Genomic DNA, 15765 nt, shown 5'->3' with positions numbered 1-15765 from the left:
GAGTAAGGAAACTTGTCTTGGTTTTGCCCTTGCCTAACGGTCCTCTCGCTTGCGAGGCGAGCTTTCTAACCACTATGCTAGATTTGATTTGAGTCAAGATTAAGGCACAAAAAAGGGGACGAGATGGAGGAGCAGAGGTTTGGGGCATACTGAAGTTTCCATACCCAGCGATGGTGGCGCAGAGGGTGGAGGGAGGGAGAGGGTGGTGGGGGGGGTGAGCCTGCGTTACCCAAGAGGAGGGATGAGGGGAGAAAGACATGGAGAATACAACAGAGAATATCAGGCTGTGACTGTCAACTCCAGAGAGACACAGAGCAATAAATTAATACCTGGTTTCAAAATGTACAACAGAGAATTGTGCTCACCTTCGCACTCTGTCCTTTGGGTGAAATTAGTTGTTCCAGAAGGACTGACGTAGCCTTGTTGACAGGTACAGTAGTAGGACCCGGGTACGTTGTGACAAAGTGTGTATGAACCACACAGTGCGGAAATGAACGTTGCAACACCATAAGTCTCACACTCGTCTGTATCTGCTCAGAAGGGAAACAGCTTTGGTCAGGAACACAGAGACTCAGACAACATCGAACCATAACCAACATGAGAAGGTCTTGAGACGAGTCTTGAAGGAGACAAGTGAGGGGGTGAGGCACAGGAGCTCCAGGAGGGAGTTCCAGGGGGTGGGGGCAGAAAGCCTGAAGGCTCGATACTGATGGTGGAGCGAGACAGGAAGGGGACAGGGAGAAGGCTATTGCCAGCCGAGCGGAGGCATCAGGGCAATCGGTCTCAGTGGAGCACAACTGTGGAGGGTTTAAAATGCAAGGACAGAGAAAAGATAACGGAGGGGAATAAAGGTGGAGGAGAGGGGAGGGGAGGAGAGGAGTGGAGGGAGGAGGAGAGGAGGGAGGAGAGGAGTGAAGGGAGGAGAGAGGAGATGAGGGAGGAGAGAAGGGGAGAAGGGAGATTAGAGGGGTGGGGCAGAGAAGGGGAGGGAGGAGAGAGAGGAGGGAGGAGGGGAGAGGTGGAACAACAACAACACCAAGATTGCATTTATAGAGCGCCTTTCACGTCGGGAGGACGTCCCAAGGCGCTGTACAGTTGGGTCAGGACTCGAGCATTGGGGGGAAATGGTCAGGGTGAGGGGAGGGAAAGGAGGGAGCGAGGAGGGGGTAGAGAGTCGAGAGGGGAGCTAAAGGCACGGTTGAAGAGAAGGGTCTTGAGACCGGCCTTGAAGGAGGAAAGAGAGGAAGCAGCGAAGGAATTGGGGGATAGAGTTCCAGAACCTCGGGGCTGAGAGGCTGAAGGCCACCGATGGTAGGGCGGTTGGGGCGGGGGATGTGGAGCAGACCGGAGCCGGAGGAACGGAGGGTACGGGCAGGTAAGTAGGGGGATAGTAGGTCAGAGAGGTAGGAGGGAGCGAGGCCGTGAATGGCCTTGTAGGTGAGGATGAGGATCTTGAATTCGATCCTCTGGGGGATGGGGAGCCAGTGGAGGGGAGTGAGGGCGAGAGTGGGAGTGAGGGTGAGGGCGAGGGTGGGAGTGATGTGGTTGCGGTGTCTGGTGCGGGACAGTACACGAACTGCAGAGTTCTGAATGACCTGCAGTGTGGAGGGAGGTGGCGGGAAGGCCGGCGAGGAGAGAGTTTCCGTAGTCCAGCCTTGAGGTGATAAAGGCGTGAACCAGGGTTTCAGCCGCGTGAGGGGTGAGGTAGTGCCGTAGTCTGGCGATGTTCCGGAGGTGATGGAAGGCGGTGCCAGTTGTGGTGCAGATATGAGGAAGAAAGGACAGCTCAGGGTCGAACAGAGCCCCGAGGTTCCTGATGGCTTTGAGAGGTGGAGAGTGCAGCCTTGGATGCTGATGGTGTCAGCGCCTGAGGTGTGGAGGCGCTGACGTGAGTCAATCAGGAGGGCCTCGGTTTTGAGCACGTTGAGCTGAAGAAAGTTGTCACTCGTCCGGGACTCGATGTCAGACAGACAGCTGTCAGGACATCGGGGGTCGTGGAGTTGAGGGTAGAGGAGAAAAGGTAGAGTTGGGTGTCATCCGCATACATGTGGGAGTTAACCCCATGTCTGCGGATGATGTCACCACAGGGGGAGCATATAGAGGGTGAAGAGGAGGGGACCGAGGACAGAGCCCTGAGGGACACCGCATGAGACAGTGTGGGGGGGGGGAGGAAAAACCATTTGTGGAAACAAAATGAAGACGGTGTGAGAGGTACGACCTAAACCACTCAAGGACAGGGCCTTGAAGGTTGAGGTGGGAGGACAAGCGGTGGGGAGGGCGGAGAGGGGAGAGATAGGAGGGGAGGAAAGAGGGTGGAGAGGGGAGAGAGAGCAGGGGGAAATGGTCAGGGTGAGGGGAGGGAAGGGAGGGAGCGAGGAGGGGGTAGAGTGTTGAGAGGGGGGGTGAAGGCACGGTTGAAGAGAAAGGTCTTGAGACCGGCCTTGAAGGAGGAAAGGGAGGAAGCGGCGAAGGCACTGGGGATGGAGTTCCAGAGCCGAGGGGCTGAGAGGCTGAAGGCCCGGCCACCGATGGTAGGGCGGTTGGGGCGGGGATGTGGAGCAGACCGGAGCCAGAGGAACGGAGGGTACGGGCAGGTAGGTAGGGGGATAGTAGGTTGGAGAGGTAGGAGGGAGCGAGGCCGTGAATGGCCTTGTAGGTGAGGATGAGGATCTTGAATTCGATCCTCTAGGGGATGGGGAGCCAGTGGAGGCGAGCGAGGGCGAGGGTGGGAGTGATGTGGGCGCGAAGCCTGGTGCGGGACAGTACATGAGCTGCAGAGTTCTGAATGACCTGCAGCTTGTGGAAGGAGAGAGACGGGGAGGGCGGAGAGGTGGAGAGGGGAGAGAGAGGAGGGGAGGGAGGAGGGTGGAGAGGGGAGAGAGAGGAGGAGCAGCTGTGATTGTAGGTGTAGTTTGAGACTCACCAACACAGACAAATTCCGGTGAAAGCTCATAACCATCCCGGCACCTCTGGCTTGTGACGAGCTGTGGATACCACACACTGCAAACCCACATCACTGAAAACAACCAGAAGACACATTTACAACATCTGACAATCTGACCGTGGAGTCCTGTAGCTCAGTGTTTAGAGAGCGCGCCTCGCAAGCGAGAGGATCGGGGATCGATTCCCGGCACAGGGGGAATGTTGAGCAAGTTTCCTTACTCCACAATCCACTGTGTACCGAACAGTAAGCAGGAACCTGGTTGTTAATCGATTGGCGGATCTTACCGATTAATAATTTCTTCAAAAAGATAATAATATTAAATTTGGTCACTTTAATCGAGGACTGTTAGCGGGGACACTGCTGTGCACAATTGGCTGCTGCATTTCGCCCACAAAATATACAGTGAATTCACTTTACAGTATATTCTTTAAAGCACTTTGAGACATCTTGAAGACGTGATAAGGCACTGTATCAAATGCAGCATGAAATCTAACCCGTTCTCATCACCAGCTCTAACCAGGCTCCACTGGCTCCCTATTACACACATTAAACTATGTACCCCCATCACCCCAGCTTCAACCAGTCTCCACTAGCTCCCTATCGCTGATCAGATTAATTTCAAGATCCTCACACTTATGTTCAAATCCTTTCATGGCCTCACACCTCCCTCCCTACCTCACCGACCTGCTTACTCCTCAACCCACTATCCGCTGCCTCTGCTCGACTGGCTCTGACCTCCTGCTGATCGCTCGTCCCCTCTGTTCCACCATCAGTGGCCGCACTTTCAGCCGCTACACCCTGAAACTCTGGATCTCTCTCCCTCAATCCCTCCACCTTGACCCCTCCTTCCCCACCTTCAGGTCATACCTTAAAAACCTTCCTCTTCGACTGTGCCTATGGTCACCTCCCCCTTCCCTTGGCTCAGCTTCGTGCTCCCCCACTCTCAAGCGCTCTGGGACACTATCCTGAGTGAGGGGCGGACATGCAAGTTGTTGTTGCTGGGGGCTGTGTTTACGCTGGCCAACTAGTGCTCATAAATACGATTCTGGGCTGAATCTCCAGTCGGAGACACCGTCATTCAGATGAGACATTAATCCAGGCAGCTGTCTCTGCTCGGCTTAGATGGATGTTAAAGATCCTGTAGCGCAATTCGAAAAGAGAATCTCTCTCCCCGTGTCCCGGCCGACAATCCCACACAAATATAATCACTCATTCACTTCATTGCTGTTTGAGGGTGCGTCGCTGTGCGCAAATTGACTGCTGTACATCCGACCACAAAATGCAGTCACGACACTTTATAGTGGATCCTGTAAAGCACATTGAGACGTCCTTGAGACACTGATGAAAAGCACGGTATCAAATGCAAGGATTATTACTGTTCTTATGAATGATGCAATTCTAACCTTAGGATCACTCCACAAACCCTTGATACGTTAACATTCTTGCTTTGTGAGTTTCCATCTGCTTTTAAAAGGATTGACAGACTCTATAACTCTCAGCGGTTTGTGCCACAAATCTAGGTTCTATCCACTCCGTCTGTGAAGCAAGTTTTGCCAACCTTAAACAAGTTAAGGAACCTCCTTAGGAATCCCGCAAATTTTGCCCAATTGGCTTAAAATATAAGATTATCCGGAACTTTGGATGAAGTGAACACAGTTCAATCCATTCTTAGTTTGGAAGCCAAATAATTCTCGCTATATCAGGACTCTATATTCACAGCTCACTGTATCAGGACTGTGTATTAGTTTCAGTGGGTACTGGTCTGCTCCACATTCCCCTGCCCTAACCACCACAACAACAATTTGCATTTAGATAGCGCCCTTCACGCGGGGTAGCGTCCTGGAGCACTTTACAGTGGCGCAGTCCGACAAAGAGCCATGGAGAGAGGGAGGGGGGGAGGTGACCATGAGCACGATCAAAAAGGAAGGTCTATAGGCGGGATTTGAACCTGGGGAGGAAGGCGACAGGTCAAAGGGTTTGAGGGAGAGAGTTCCTGAGTCTCGGGGTGTAGTGGCTGAAGGCACGGCTACCGATGGTGGAACGGAGGGCACGAGGGACAAATAGGAGGCTGGAGCCAGCCGAGCGGAGTCAGCGGGTGGTGGAGTGGTGGGGGTAAGCAGGTCGGAGAGGTAGGGAGGGGCAAGGGCATGAAGGGGTTTGAAGACGAGCGAGAGGATCTTGAAGTCGATCTATTCGGTGACCGGGAGTCAATGGAGTCTGACAAGGACTGGAGTGATGGGGGTACGGAGCTTCATGCAGGTGAGTATCCGGGTGGCAAAGATTTGAATGAATTAACCACCACACTATGAGCGGTCGGGCCTTTAGCCTCTTTGCCTCCACCCTTTAAAATCCACCCCAGAGCCCGTCCACCTCAGCCCCTCCCTTGTCAGAAGGCCCGTCTCAAGACGTTCCTCTTTGACCTTGCTTTCAGCCACCCTCCTACTTCCCCTAATCTCCCTGCCCTCCCTCCATCCTTCCTGCTCCCAACCCCCAGCTCGGGCGCAAACCCTTCACTGTCCAGCGCCTTGGGACGTCCTCCCAATGTGACGTTTGCTGTGTAAGTATCATGTGCTGTTGTTGTATGTCGCTCACTGTATCCGGTGTCTCAATAATAATTATAGTAATATTAATACTATACCATTATTATTATTATTATTAGATAATTATTTGGGGAGGGTTAGGGTTGGGGAGGATAAGTTTGCAGGGCTATGGGGAGAGAGCGGGGGAGTGGGGTTGATTTGGGAAGCTCATTTCAAAGAGCTGGCACAGTCACGATGGGCCGAATGGCCTCCTTCTGTGCTGTATAATTCTAATGATTCTATGATAATATACTCCTTTAAGAATATTTCTTAAAATATCAATAAAACGTTTCCAATTAACTAACTCAATGGCTTTGGTTTACGGGAAAGAACCTAATTCACCCCCAGTAAAGTCCAGGCCACAATTTACTTACTGCTTTGCGTTGGACAGTCTCAGAGCACAAACAGGTTCACGTCAATGCGGTATTCACGAGATCATTGCAAAGACTAAACCTGGAATTACCTATTTTTAGCAAAGATCATAAAAAGGTATAAACTCTCAAAGTCTATTCTTGATTTCGAAAGAGACGAGACGTTAAACAAATAGCTTTAAGCTGCAAACGTTAACACTGGGGTAACGTTAACGTTGAATCCAGCCACAGAGCCACACCCCACGAGCCTCACGGCCCCCTCTCCTCGCCCGGCTTCACTGGCACCCCATCGCCCAGAGAAAATCCTCTTTCTCACCTTGAAACCCACCCCCTCCACCACCACCCGCGGTCCAGCCCACCCTCCCTCCCAACCCAGAGGCTTGGGAAAGAGGCACAGATGATCAGCAGACTGATGCTGGAATCCACTGGTAACCACATTAAAGGCTTCTTTCCAAGATATATATATATATATATATATATCATTGCGTTAAACAAATAATCCCACCCGCTAAAACTCTGCTAAAACCCAACATTTCAGAATGTGCCTCAATTGGCAGGTACTCCACTTTGCAGTAAATGTTTGTGAGCACTTTGAGACGTCCCCACGGTGTGAAAGGTCCCACCTCAGATGCAAGGATTCATCGTTATTATTATTATTATTATTAGAATTAAATGTGTAAACCCATGTTATTACAATAAATATCCTCGCATTTGACACAGCGCCTTATCACGTCATTGAGACGTCTCGAAGCGCTTCACAAGATATACTGTAAAGTGAATTGACTGTGCACTTGTGGGCGAAATGCAGCAGCCAATTGCGCACAGAGACATCCCACAAACAGTCGCGGATTGAGTGCAGTTGTTGTTGTTTTGCGAGGGATGCTGTGACTTTGAAAATGAAAGAGTGCGATGAACAACAACAACAACAACAACGTGCCTTCACACTGCGCCTTTCGTGCAGGTCGGACCACTGACCGTTTAAGGACTGACCAATTCCAGATGCTCAGATAGTCTGAGTTAATGGAGTAAATTGAGAGCCAGATGGACGCTCTCTGCCCACTCGTCTCTCACGCTGTATTCACTGCTCGCGGACACTGTCTAAAGCATTTCCCCCACTAATTGCCCGGCTACACATGGAGACCAGATGGTTCACAGACACAGCGTTACTGATCGCTGCTTGAACAAAACCCTGAGAGACCAGAGGATGACACAAGAGTCAGAGAGAGACATCCCAGCTTGCCCACAAACATACAGTTAATAATAACAATAATAATGTTCCTTGCATTTGATTTCGAATCTTCTCACGTCCTTGAGACGTCTCAAAATGCCTCTCAAATGTACTGTAAAGTGTAGTGACAGTCGGCTGCGAGCCGAGCGCTCTAACCACTACGTTACACAATGGGCCAAATGGCCTCCTTCGACAATTGGGAAAATTATTATTACCATAATATTATAATATTGAGCTAAACTTGGCTGGAATTACTTCTGCACAGAACAACTGATTTTAAATTGTTCTGAATCTCCCCCACCCCTCCACCCACTCCAATTCATTGCACTTTACAGCCAAACCCATCCTTGACGTGTCAACTGGATAAGTACAAATTAACTCCTGATAACTCGTCACTCCCAGAACAAAGGGCTCAGTTGCATTCGATATAGCGCCTTATCAACGTTGTTGAGACGTTTCAAAGCGCTTCACAGAATATACTGTAAAGTGTAGTGACTCTGTGTGTTACGGGCGAAATGCGGCAGCTAATTGGACACAGCAGTGTCCCACAAACAGTCTCGGATTGAGTGACCATATTTTTATGAAGGGATTATTGCCCCCCAGAAAACAATCCGCCAATCAACTGATACACAAATAAATGCGGTTGGGATGATAGTGACAAGTTAAGCCAGCATTGAGCTGTCAGGATTTTACTGTATATAATATATATTATACAGTAAATAAATACTATATAAAGATAAATGTCCATTTGTTGTTGTCGAGGCATTGTATCGAATGCAAAAATACCATTAACCTTAACCCTAACTGTATTGAATGCAAAGCTATGCTGTACGCAATTGGCTGTCGTGTTTCGCCCGCAAATATACAGTCAATTAATTCACTTTGTGGTATATTCTGTGAAGCGCTGTATCAACTGCGAGGATTATTATTAATAATCATAATTATTATTACCGCTAATGAGTCATTTGAGATACAGTAGTCATTTCAGATAATAATAATTCTAGCAATTAATATAGCAGCTCATCACGTCTTCGAGACGTCTCAAATAATAGTCAAAACTAAACAGTCACTGCACTTTATAGTAAAATAACAAGAAGCACTTTGAGACGTCTTCCCGACGTGAAAAGGTGATACATCAAATACGCAGATTATTATTCCTATAATTTTGGAGAAAGTGAGAGGAGAGAAGCACTTTAGTGTCCGATAAGAGAGAGAGAGAGCGAAGACAGGAGAGTTTTATATCTTAGAGAGGCAGAAAGAAAAAGATGAGAAGAAGAGGAGACCGAGAGAGAGAGAGAGAGGGAGAGAGTGGTGGATGAGATAGAGAGAAAGAACAGGAAAGTTTTGTTGGATGAATCTGATAAAGAGAAGGGTACAGAGAAGCAAACGAGAGTTTAACACAGTCAAACAGACAGGACATGTATTGCTCACACACTGATGTCCTGAACTAACTTACCCAGAATAAGGACTTCAGTGTTCATGATCCCAGACACAGAGTTCCTCACAACCAGTTTACAGAAAGTCCACCAGTAATCTCTTGCTCTCTCGCTCTGTCTCTCTCACACTCACACTCACACTCAGGGAGAAGGGAAATAAACTGTACAGTTATATGAGACACACCCAAAAAACTTTAGCAACAGGCGAATAAGAGGGGGAGGAGCCCTCTTAAAGTTTGGCAGCACTCAACGAGGATTGTTGAACTCAAGGAAATATTTAAACCCGGTGTAATCTACTCGCACTGAACATTAATGCTCTCTTTATTTTCTCTTGTGCCAGTCCGGCTCAGCCGCCAGCGCTCTCGCCTCTGAGTCAGAAGACTGTGTGTTCATACTCCCATGTTGGAAACTTGGAGCTAACGTAGTCGAGGCTGGTGCTGCTGTGCAGTGCTGGGGGGGAGCACTGCATTAACGGAGATGCCATCCTTCAGATGAGACATTAAACCTGCCCCCCCCGTCTGAGCCCTGTTCAGGTGGACGTTAAAGATCCCGTGGCGCTGTTCAAAAAGGGAATGGAGATTCTCTCCCGGGGTCCTGGCCAACAATCCCCCAAATAAAACCAGTCGTTCACCTGATGGCTGTTTGTGGGACGTCGTTGTTCACAAATTGGCTGCTGCGTCCACCCACTAAACACACAGTCACCGCACTTTGCAATAAAACCCTGCGAAGCATCAATGTATTTAAGAGGAAGCCCGATGCAAACATAAGGGAGAGAGAAATAGTGGGGAATAAGATGCAGGAATCACAAGGCTCGTGTAGAGAAAAACACCAACATGGACGAGTTAGCCAAATGCTTTATTGCTTTATGTTAAAGGCTGATTAGGAGTCTCTAAACACTCAGATCAGGTGTTGTTGGCTACAGATGTTTAGAAGTAACACAGACAGCAAAAACTTCATTAATAATAATTAATAAAAAAAATTGACACAGGGCCCTTTCACACCAGGAAGGTATCTCAAAACGCTGCACAGTAAAACATGTAGCAACTGTATTTTTGTGGGCAAAAGCAGAAGCCAATTTGCACACAGCAGCGTCTTACAAACAGCCATGAAGTGAGTGAAGCTTTGTATCTGGGGGATTGTCAGTCAAGGACACCGGGAGAGAGAGAGAAACTCCCTTCTCTATTCGATTAGCGCCACGGGATCTTTGACATCCACCTGAACAGGGCCCAGAGGTTTAACGTCTCACTCGAAGGATGGCGTCTCTGATACTGTGTGAGAACATGAGAGAAGTGTTAAGTGCTGGTCTGGAAACGAGGGGAAACTCTGCCATTTCCCTTCATTCATTCAGACTCCGGCTTCTCTGGGGTTGGGGAATAATTAGAGGCTGGTTCAGGGGAAGGGCTGTAAAGGCAACAAGGGATCAGTCAGAACCGGGCGAGGACATCCCTGTTCCTGCGGAAACCTTGCTCACACGTCACGCCAGGCAAACAGCGGGAACCTGAAGCCGCACAGATGTACCACAAACAGCTGGGAGTAAAGTGCGGTCACTGCCGTGCGCAACACGAGAAGGTGTTTCTCTCCGCCTCCCCCCGGCATCCTGGCTGACAATCGGCCTCGGATAAAATCAGTCGCTTGTTTCACACCTGTTTATGGGACATCGCTGTGGGCAAATTGGCTGCCGCCTTAGTACCTGGTCCCGCCTATGTAAAGTTTAGGGACTGTGCATTTTTGTAGGCGTACACAGCAGCTGATTTGCACACAGCGACATCCCCGGAAACAGCCGTGAGGTGACTTCCCACTTTTATTTGGGGGATTGTCAGCCAGGACACAGAGAGAGAAGACATCCCTTCTCTTTTCCAACAGCGCCGCGGGATCTTTAACATCAGCGCTGCACAGGGCACAGACAGGCGGTGAGGCTTAATGTTTCATCCAAAGGACGGCACCTCCGACAATGCAGCACTCCCCCAGCACTGTATTGGAGCATCAGCCGGGACTATGTGATTCCAAGTCCTGACGTTGGGCTTGAACCCACAACCTTCTGACTCAGAGGTGAGATCACTACCGACTGAGCCAGGCTGACACACAGCGACTGAGCCAGGCTGACACATAGCGACCAAGCCAGGCTGACACACAGACACTGAGCCAGGCTGACACACAGACACTGAGCCGGGCTGACACACAGACACTGAGCCGGGCTGACACACAGCGACTGAGCCGGGCTGACACACAGCGACTGAGCCAGGCTGACACACAGCGACTGAGCCAGGCTGACACACAGCGACTGAGCCAGGCTGACACACAGCGACTGAGCCAGGCTGACACACAGCGACTGAGCCAGGCTGACACACAGCGACTGAGCCAGGCTGACACACAGCGACTGAGCCAGGCTGACACACAGCGACTGAGTCAGGCTGACACAAAGCGACTGAGCCAGGCTGGCACACAGCGACTGAGTCAGGCTGAGACACACCGACTGAGCCAGGCTGGCACACAGCGACTGAGTCAGGCTGAGACACACCGACTGAGTCAGGCTGAGACACAGCGAGTGAGTCAGGCTGAGCCACAGCGAGTGAGTCAGGCTGACACACAGAGACTGAGCCAGGCTGACCCACAAAGAAGGTAGAGAGAGGGAGAAGCACTCAGGTTGGTATTGCAGAAGGCTTTTCAGTGGAATCAAGATACTACCCTATACTCACTGCAGGAAGCTCCATTGGTCAACCCAGTCAGCCACAGTGAAGTCAATGAAACCAGTCCCAGCACAACACCCACCCTGAGCTTTGACTGCACTCAGCAGCTCACAAACATGAGGCAACTGCAGTTGAGAAGATCGCGTCTTGACTGATCATTGGTGTGATTCTTTCAAGAACAAATTAGCCAGATTTCCGTCAGGAAATAATATCTTGGGATACAGTACATAGTTTTGGGACACAACATGTCGTGCGACTGCCAGGATGGTGGAAGGTGAACTGGATGGACCTTAATCTTCTTTTGTTTAGTAATTTCTTATGTTTTTTTTTGGATCAGGGCAATCCCATGGTATAATAGACAGAGCTACATTTTACGATAGCTCCACTTATCCACAATCCAACTGATTCACAACTCCGCTGCCCGTATACTCACCCTTCCTGCAGTGAGTGTTTTGATTCCACAGAAAAACCACCCCCCATCCCCCCAGTTCTAGCCGGGCTTCGCTGGTTCTCTATCACCGAACTGATCAACTTCAAGATCCCGTCATGCCTTGGCACCCGGCTACCTCTCCGACCTGCTTGCTCCCCATTCAGCTACCCGCTGCCTCCGCTCGACTGGCACCGGCCTGCCGCTCCTCCCCGGGAGCGGTGCAGGGTCAGGATGGGGAGGGGAGAGTGGCCGAAATCTCCATCAAAGAGTCTCGAGATGGGCCTCGAAGAATGGCAAGGGAGGAGTGAGGGGTTTGATGTGATTCATTTAATGGGGGAGCGTTGCATTGCCGGAGGCGCCTTCCTTCAGTTGGGACTATTAAAACGTCTGCCTGTTCAAAGAGTTCCAAGTTTCAGAGAAGGGAAGGGAGTTTCTTGGCCAACGATCTCCCAGATAGGCTAGTCGCAGCTTGCTGCAGAACACTGCATAGCAGACATTTAGCAATTGATTGATTGATTGTGAAGAGCTTTGAGATGTCTCATTACTTCAGAGTACTTAAGAGAAATAATTATTTTTGTGGAATCCTGAGGCGTAGTGGTCAGAGTACTTGCCTCGTAAGGACCGGGGTTCGATTCCCAGGCAGGGCGAAACCTTCAGCAGGGTTCCTTACTCCACACGTCTATGTTTACCGAGCAGTAAGTAGGAACCTGGTTGTTAGTCAATTGGCAGATGGCTTTCTGGGGGTAATAATCCCTCTCCCCCCCTTCAAAAAAATGTGGTTACTCAATCCACGGCTGTTTCCAGGGTCGCTGCTGTGCGCAATTGGCTGCTGTAATTCGCCCACAAAATATACATTTTACAGTATAGTCTGTGAAGCGCTTTGAGACGTCTCGACGACGTGATAAAGTGCTGCATCAAGTGCGAGGATTATTATTACTGTGAACAGGGGATGACTGCGAAGCCCTTTGAGGCGTCTCGTCGTTTTAGGTGCTGTATCGAAAGCGGAAAAGTAATTGTCAGGGTATTATGATGGTTATAACGACATTATAACCTCGCCTCCCCTGTGCACATCGCCCACGGTAATGGTGCAGGAAGGGTTAAGTCGAGGAAGGCACAGAGATCAAGAGGGAAAAAAAAACTGAGAGAAAAAAAATGTAAATTCACAGCAGATGTGCCAAGAAAAGACAACACAGAGGGCTGACTGTTTGGAAATAATCACCGGAGCAAGGCCTCAGAGATGATAGATCTAAGGTTAGTCGAAACACGAGCCAATACGTTCAATGAACACGTGTAGTCTAAGCTGATGCTCTATTGCAGTACCGGGGGGAGTTTTCTGCATAGTTTGGAGGCACCGTCCTTCAGATGAGATGTTAAAGCAAAGTCTGCGCCCTGTTCAGGCGGACATTAAAGATCCTTATTGAAAAGAGAAGGAAGTTTCTCTCTCTCTCTCTCTCTCTCTCCTGGTGTCCTGGCCGATAACCCCCAAATACAATTGGTCACTCGCTCCATGGCTGACGGCGGGGACATCACTGCGTGCAAATTGTCTGCCGTGTTCACCCACCGCAACACGCAGTCACTGCACTTTACAGTAAATCCAGTGAAGAACTTTGGGACACCTTCCTGACCGGAAAGGTGCTGTATCAAATGCAAGGATGAGCAAACATGTCCCCGTGCCCCCGCTCTCTGGAATGGAGCCACGCTCCCTCCCTCCATCCTGGAATGCCTCCCACTCACTCCCTGCCCCGCCCTCATTCACGGTCCATCTCAAGAACTTTCTGAGTGCACGTTCGAACGGTCATGTTGCGCAGGCCTGCAGCATAGTGGTTTAAAGCGCTCGCCTCGCAACCGAGAGCACCTGGGTTCAATTCCCAGGCAGGACAAAACCTTGGGCAAGTTTCCATACTCCACACTCCTCTATTTAACTAACAGTAAGAAGGAACCCGGTTATTAGTCGATTGGCTTTTCTGGGGGTCATAATCCCTTCAAACAAATAAAATTATTGGATCACTCCAATCCATAACTGTTTGTGGGACACTGCTATGTGCAGTTGGCTGCTGTGTTTCTCCCGCAAACTACACTTGACAGTATATTCCGTGAAGCGCTTTGAGACTTCTTGAAGACGCGGTAAGGCGCTATATCGAACGCAAGGATTATTATTGCTACCTTTCCTCTCCACACCCCACACCCCAACCCCGGGCTCCCACCCCCAACTCGGGCCGCCCAGCCAGCAGTGTCAAGTGTTTTGAGACGTGCTCCCGATGTGAAAGGCGCTGTGTGTGAATGTAAATTGGATCGTGTGTGGAATGTAAATTCTACTTTTCCTTCAGTTGGGTCATGGGCCAGACACACCCCCAGCGCTGGGGATGTGGGGTTTACGAGTTTAAATGCTGTGAGGAAACATTTACAAGCTTTTATGAGCAACAATGCAATCTTTTGAAACCCAACATGGTGGGAAAAGTACCAGGGAAAACGACTGAAGGTTTATGAGCTAAAATAATCCTCTTTCCCTCCCGCACCCCCCCCCCCCATCACCATCACAACACAAAACATCCACATATGTGTCAGCCACTGACTCACAGACTTGCCTATGAGTCGGAAGGTTGGGGTTCAAGTCCCCCTCATCGAGACTTTGAACTCGCAGTCTAGGCTGGCGCTCCAGTGCAGTGCTGGGGGTGGGGGGGTGGGGGCTGCTGCAATATGGAGGTACCGTCCTTCAGATGAGACGTTAGTCCGAGCTCCACATCCATGCTCTGTAGTGTCAGCCAACACTGGGATCGTGGACGCACAGTGTCGAGGGAGCTTTACTGTGTCTCCAACCCTGACCTGGGAGTGTGGACGCACAGTGTAGAGGGAGCTTTACTGTGTCTCCAACCCTGACCTCGGAGTGTGGACGCACAGTGTAGAGGGAGCTTTACTGTGTCTCCAACCCTGACCTGGGAGTGTGGACACACAGTGTAGAGGGAGCTTTACTGTGTCTCTAACCCTGACCTGGGAGGGTGGATGGACTGCGTAGAGAGAGCTTTACTTTGTCTCTAACCTGGCCTGTCACTGACTTCGGAGTGTGGACGGGAATGGTTATATTTAACAGCATGACACATCTGAACACCTGTCTTTTTCACTCACCCACTCTCATGTAAACAGAAGAGAACAGCAGACTTTCAGGCTGTCAGTGACATGAGTCATGATGAGAGAGTTACAAAGGGGCTTCCTCATGAGACCGGTCAATAGGGATTGCTGCGCAGCTCACTGTACTGACTGCCCTCGGGATTGAGCTCAACTCAACTATCAGAATAGCCTTTCATTGTTACCCTTCATAGCAAGAATTGTATGTGTGTCAGCCGGCCTCAGCTGACAGCACTCTCACCCAGAGTCAGAAGGTTGTGGGGGCAAGGCTGCTCCGGGACTTGGAATCCATAGAGTTTAAGCTGACCCTCCAATGCAGTGCTAAGAGGGGGTGCGTTGCATTAGGAACAGAGGAACAGGAGTAGGCCATCAGCCCCTTGAGCCTGCTCCGCCATGCTATAAGATCATAGCTTATCTGTATCTCCATTCCATGTACCCACACTTGCCCCATATCCTGTGATACCCCGACCTAACAAGTATCTTGGGACGCCTTGGGACGTCCTCCCGACGTGAAATAAATGGAATCTTGTTGTTGTTGTTGTTGTATCTGTCCACCTCAGTCTTGTAAATTTGAACGGATCCGGATCGTTGTTGAAATGGCCATCGAGTCAGAAGGTTGTGGGTTTAAGGCTACAAGTCTGGGCACTATTATGTTTCAAAACAATCAGTGAGTAACCAAATTGATTCCACACACACACACACACACACACACACACATATATATATATATCTGCCAGGTACATATGGAAATTTCCTACTCCATTTAGGGATGCCTTCTCCTTACCTAATTCCAGAGAGTATTAGGCATAGGTTGGCAAGAACCAAGGCTTGGGGTGTGTTGGGGTAACTGCCGGAGTCTAACCAGCTAAAACCGCATAGCTCGCCATTGATATCGCTGTCTGGCCAGCCTTCCCGCTGCTGATCCAGCTAGGACCACCCTACCCTTTAGGGCTTTGGTTAACAGGAG

The 15765-nt window shown here is 49.9% G+C and overlaps 1 long non-coding RNA gene across 1 annotated transcript; it reads right to left on the bottom strand.

Moving 5' to 3' along the window:
* Window positions 1-496: 496 nt before the first annotated feature.
* Window positions 497-8751, bottom strand: LOC121851127. Its single transcript, XR_006085831.1, has 3 exons — window positions 8579-8751; window positions 2924-3016; window positions 497-530 (listed from the first exon to the last, which is right to left on the bottom strand). It is a non-coding gene; the product is annotated as an uncharacterized LOC121851127 (long non-coding RNA).
* Window positions 8752-15765: the final 7014 nt, after the last annotated feature.

Source organism: Callorhinchus milii, unplaced genomic scaffold (genome assembly GCF_018977255.1).
Source record: "Callorhinchus milii isolate IMCB2004 unplaced genomic scaffold, IMCB_Cmil_1.0 Scaffold29, whole genome shotgun sequence".
In the NCBI taxonomy this organism is placed as follows: Eukaryota; Metazoa; Chordata; class Chondrichthyes; order Chimaeriformes; family Callorhinchidae; genus Callorhinchus; species Callorhinchus milii.
This window is presented reverse-complemented; position numbering and strand designations above follow the sequence as displayed.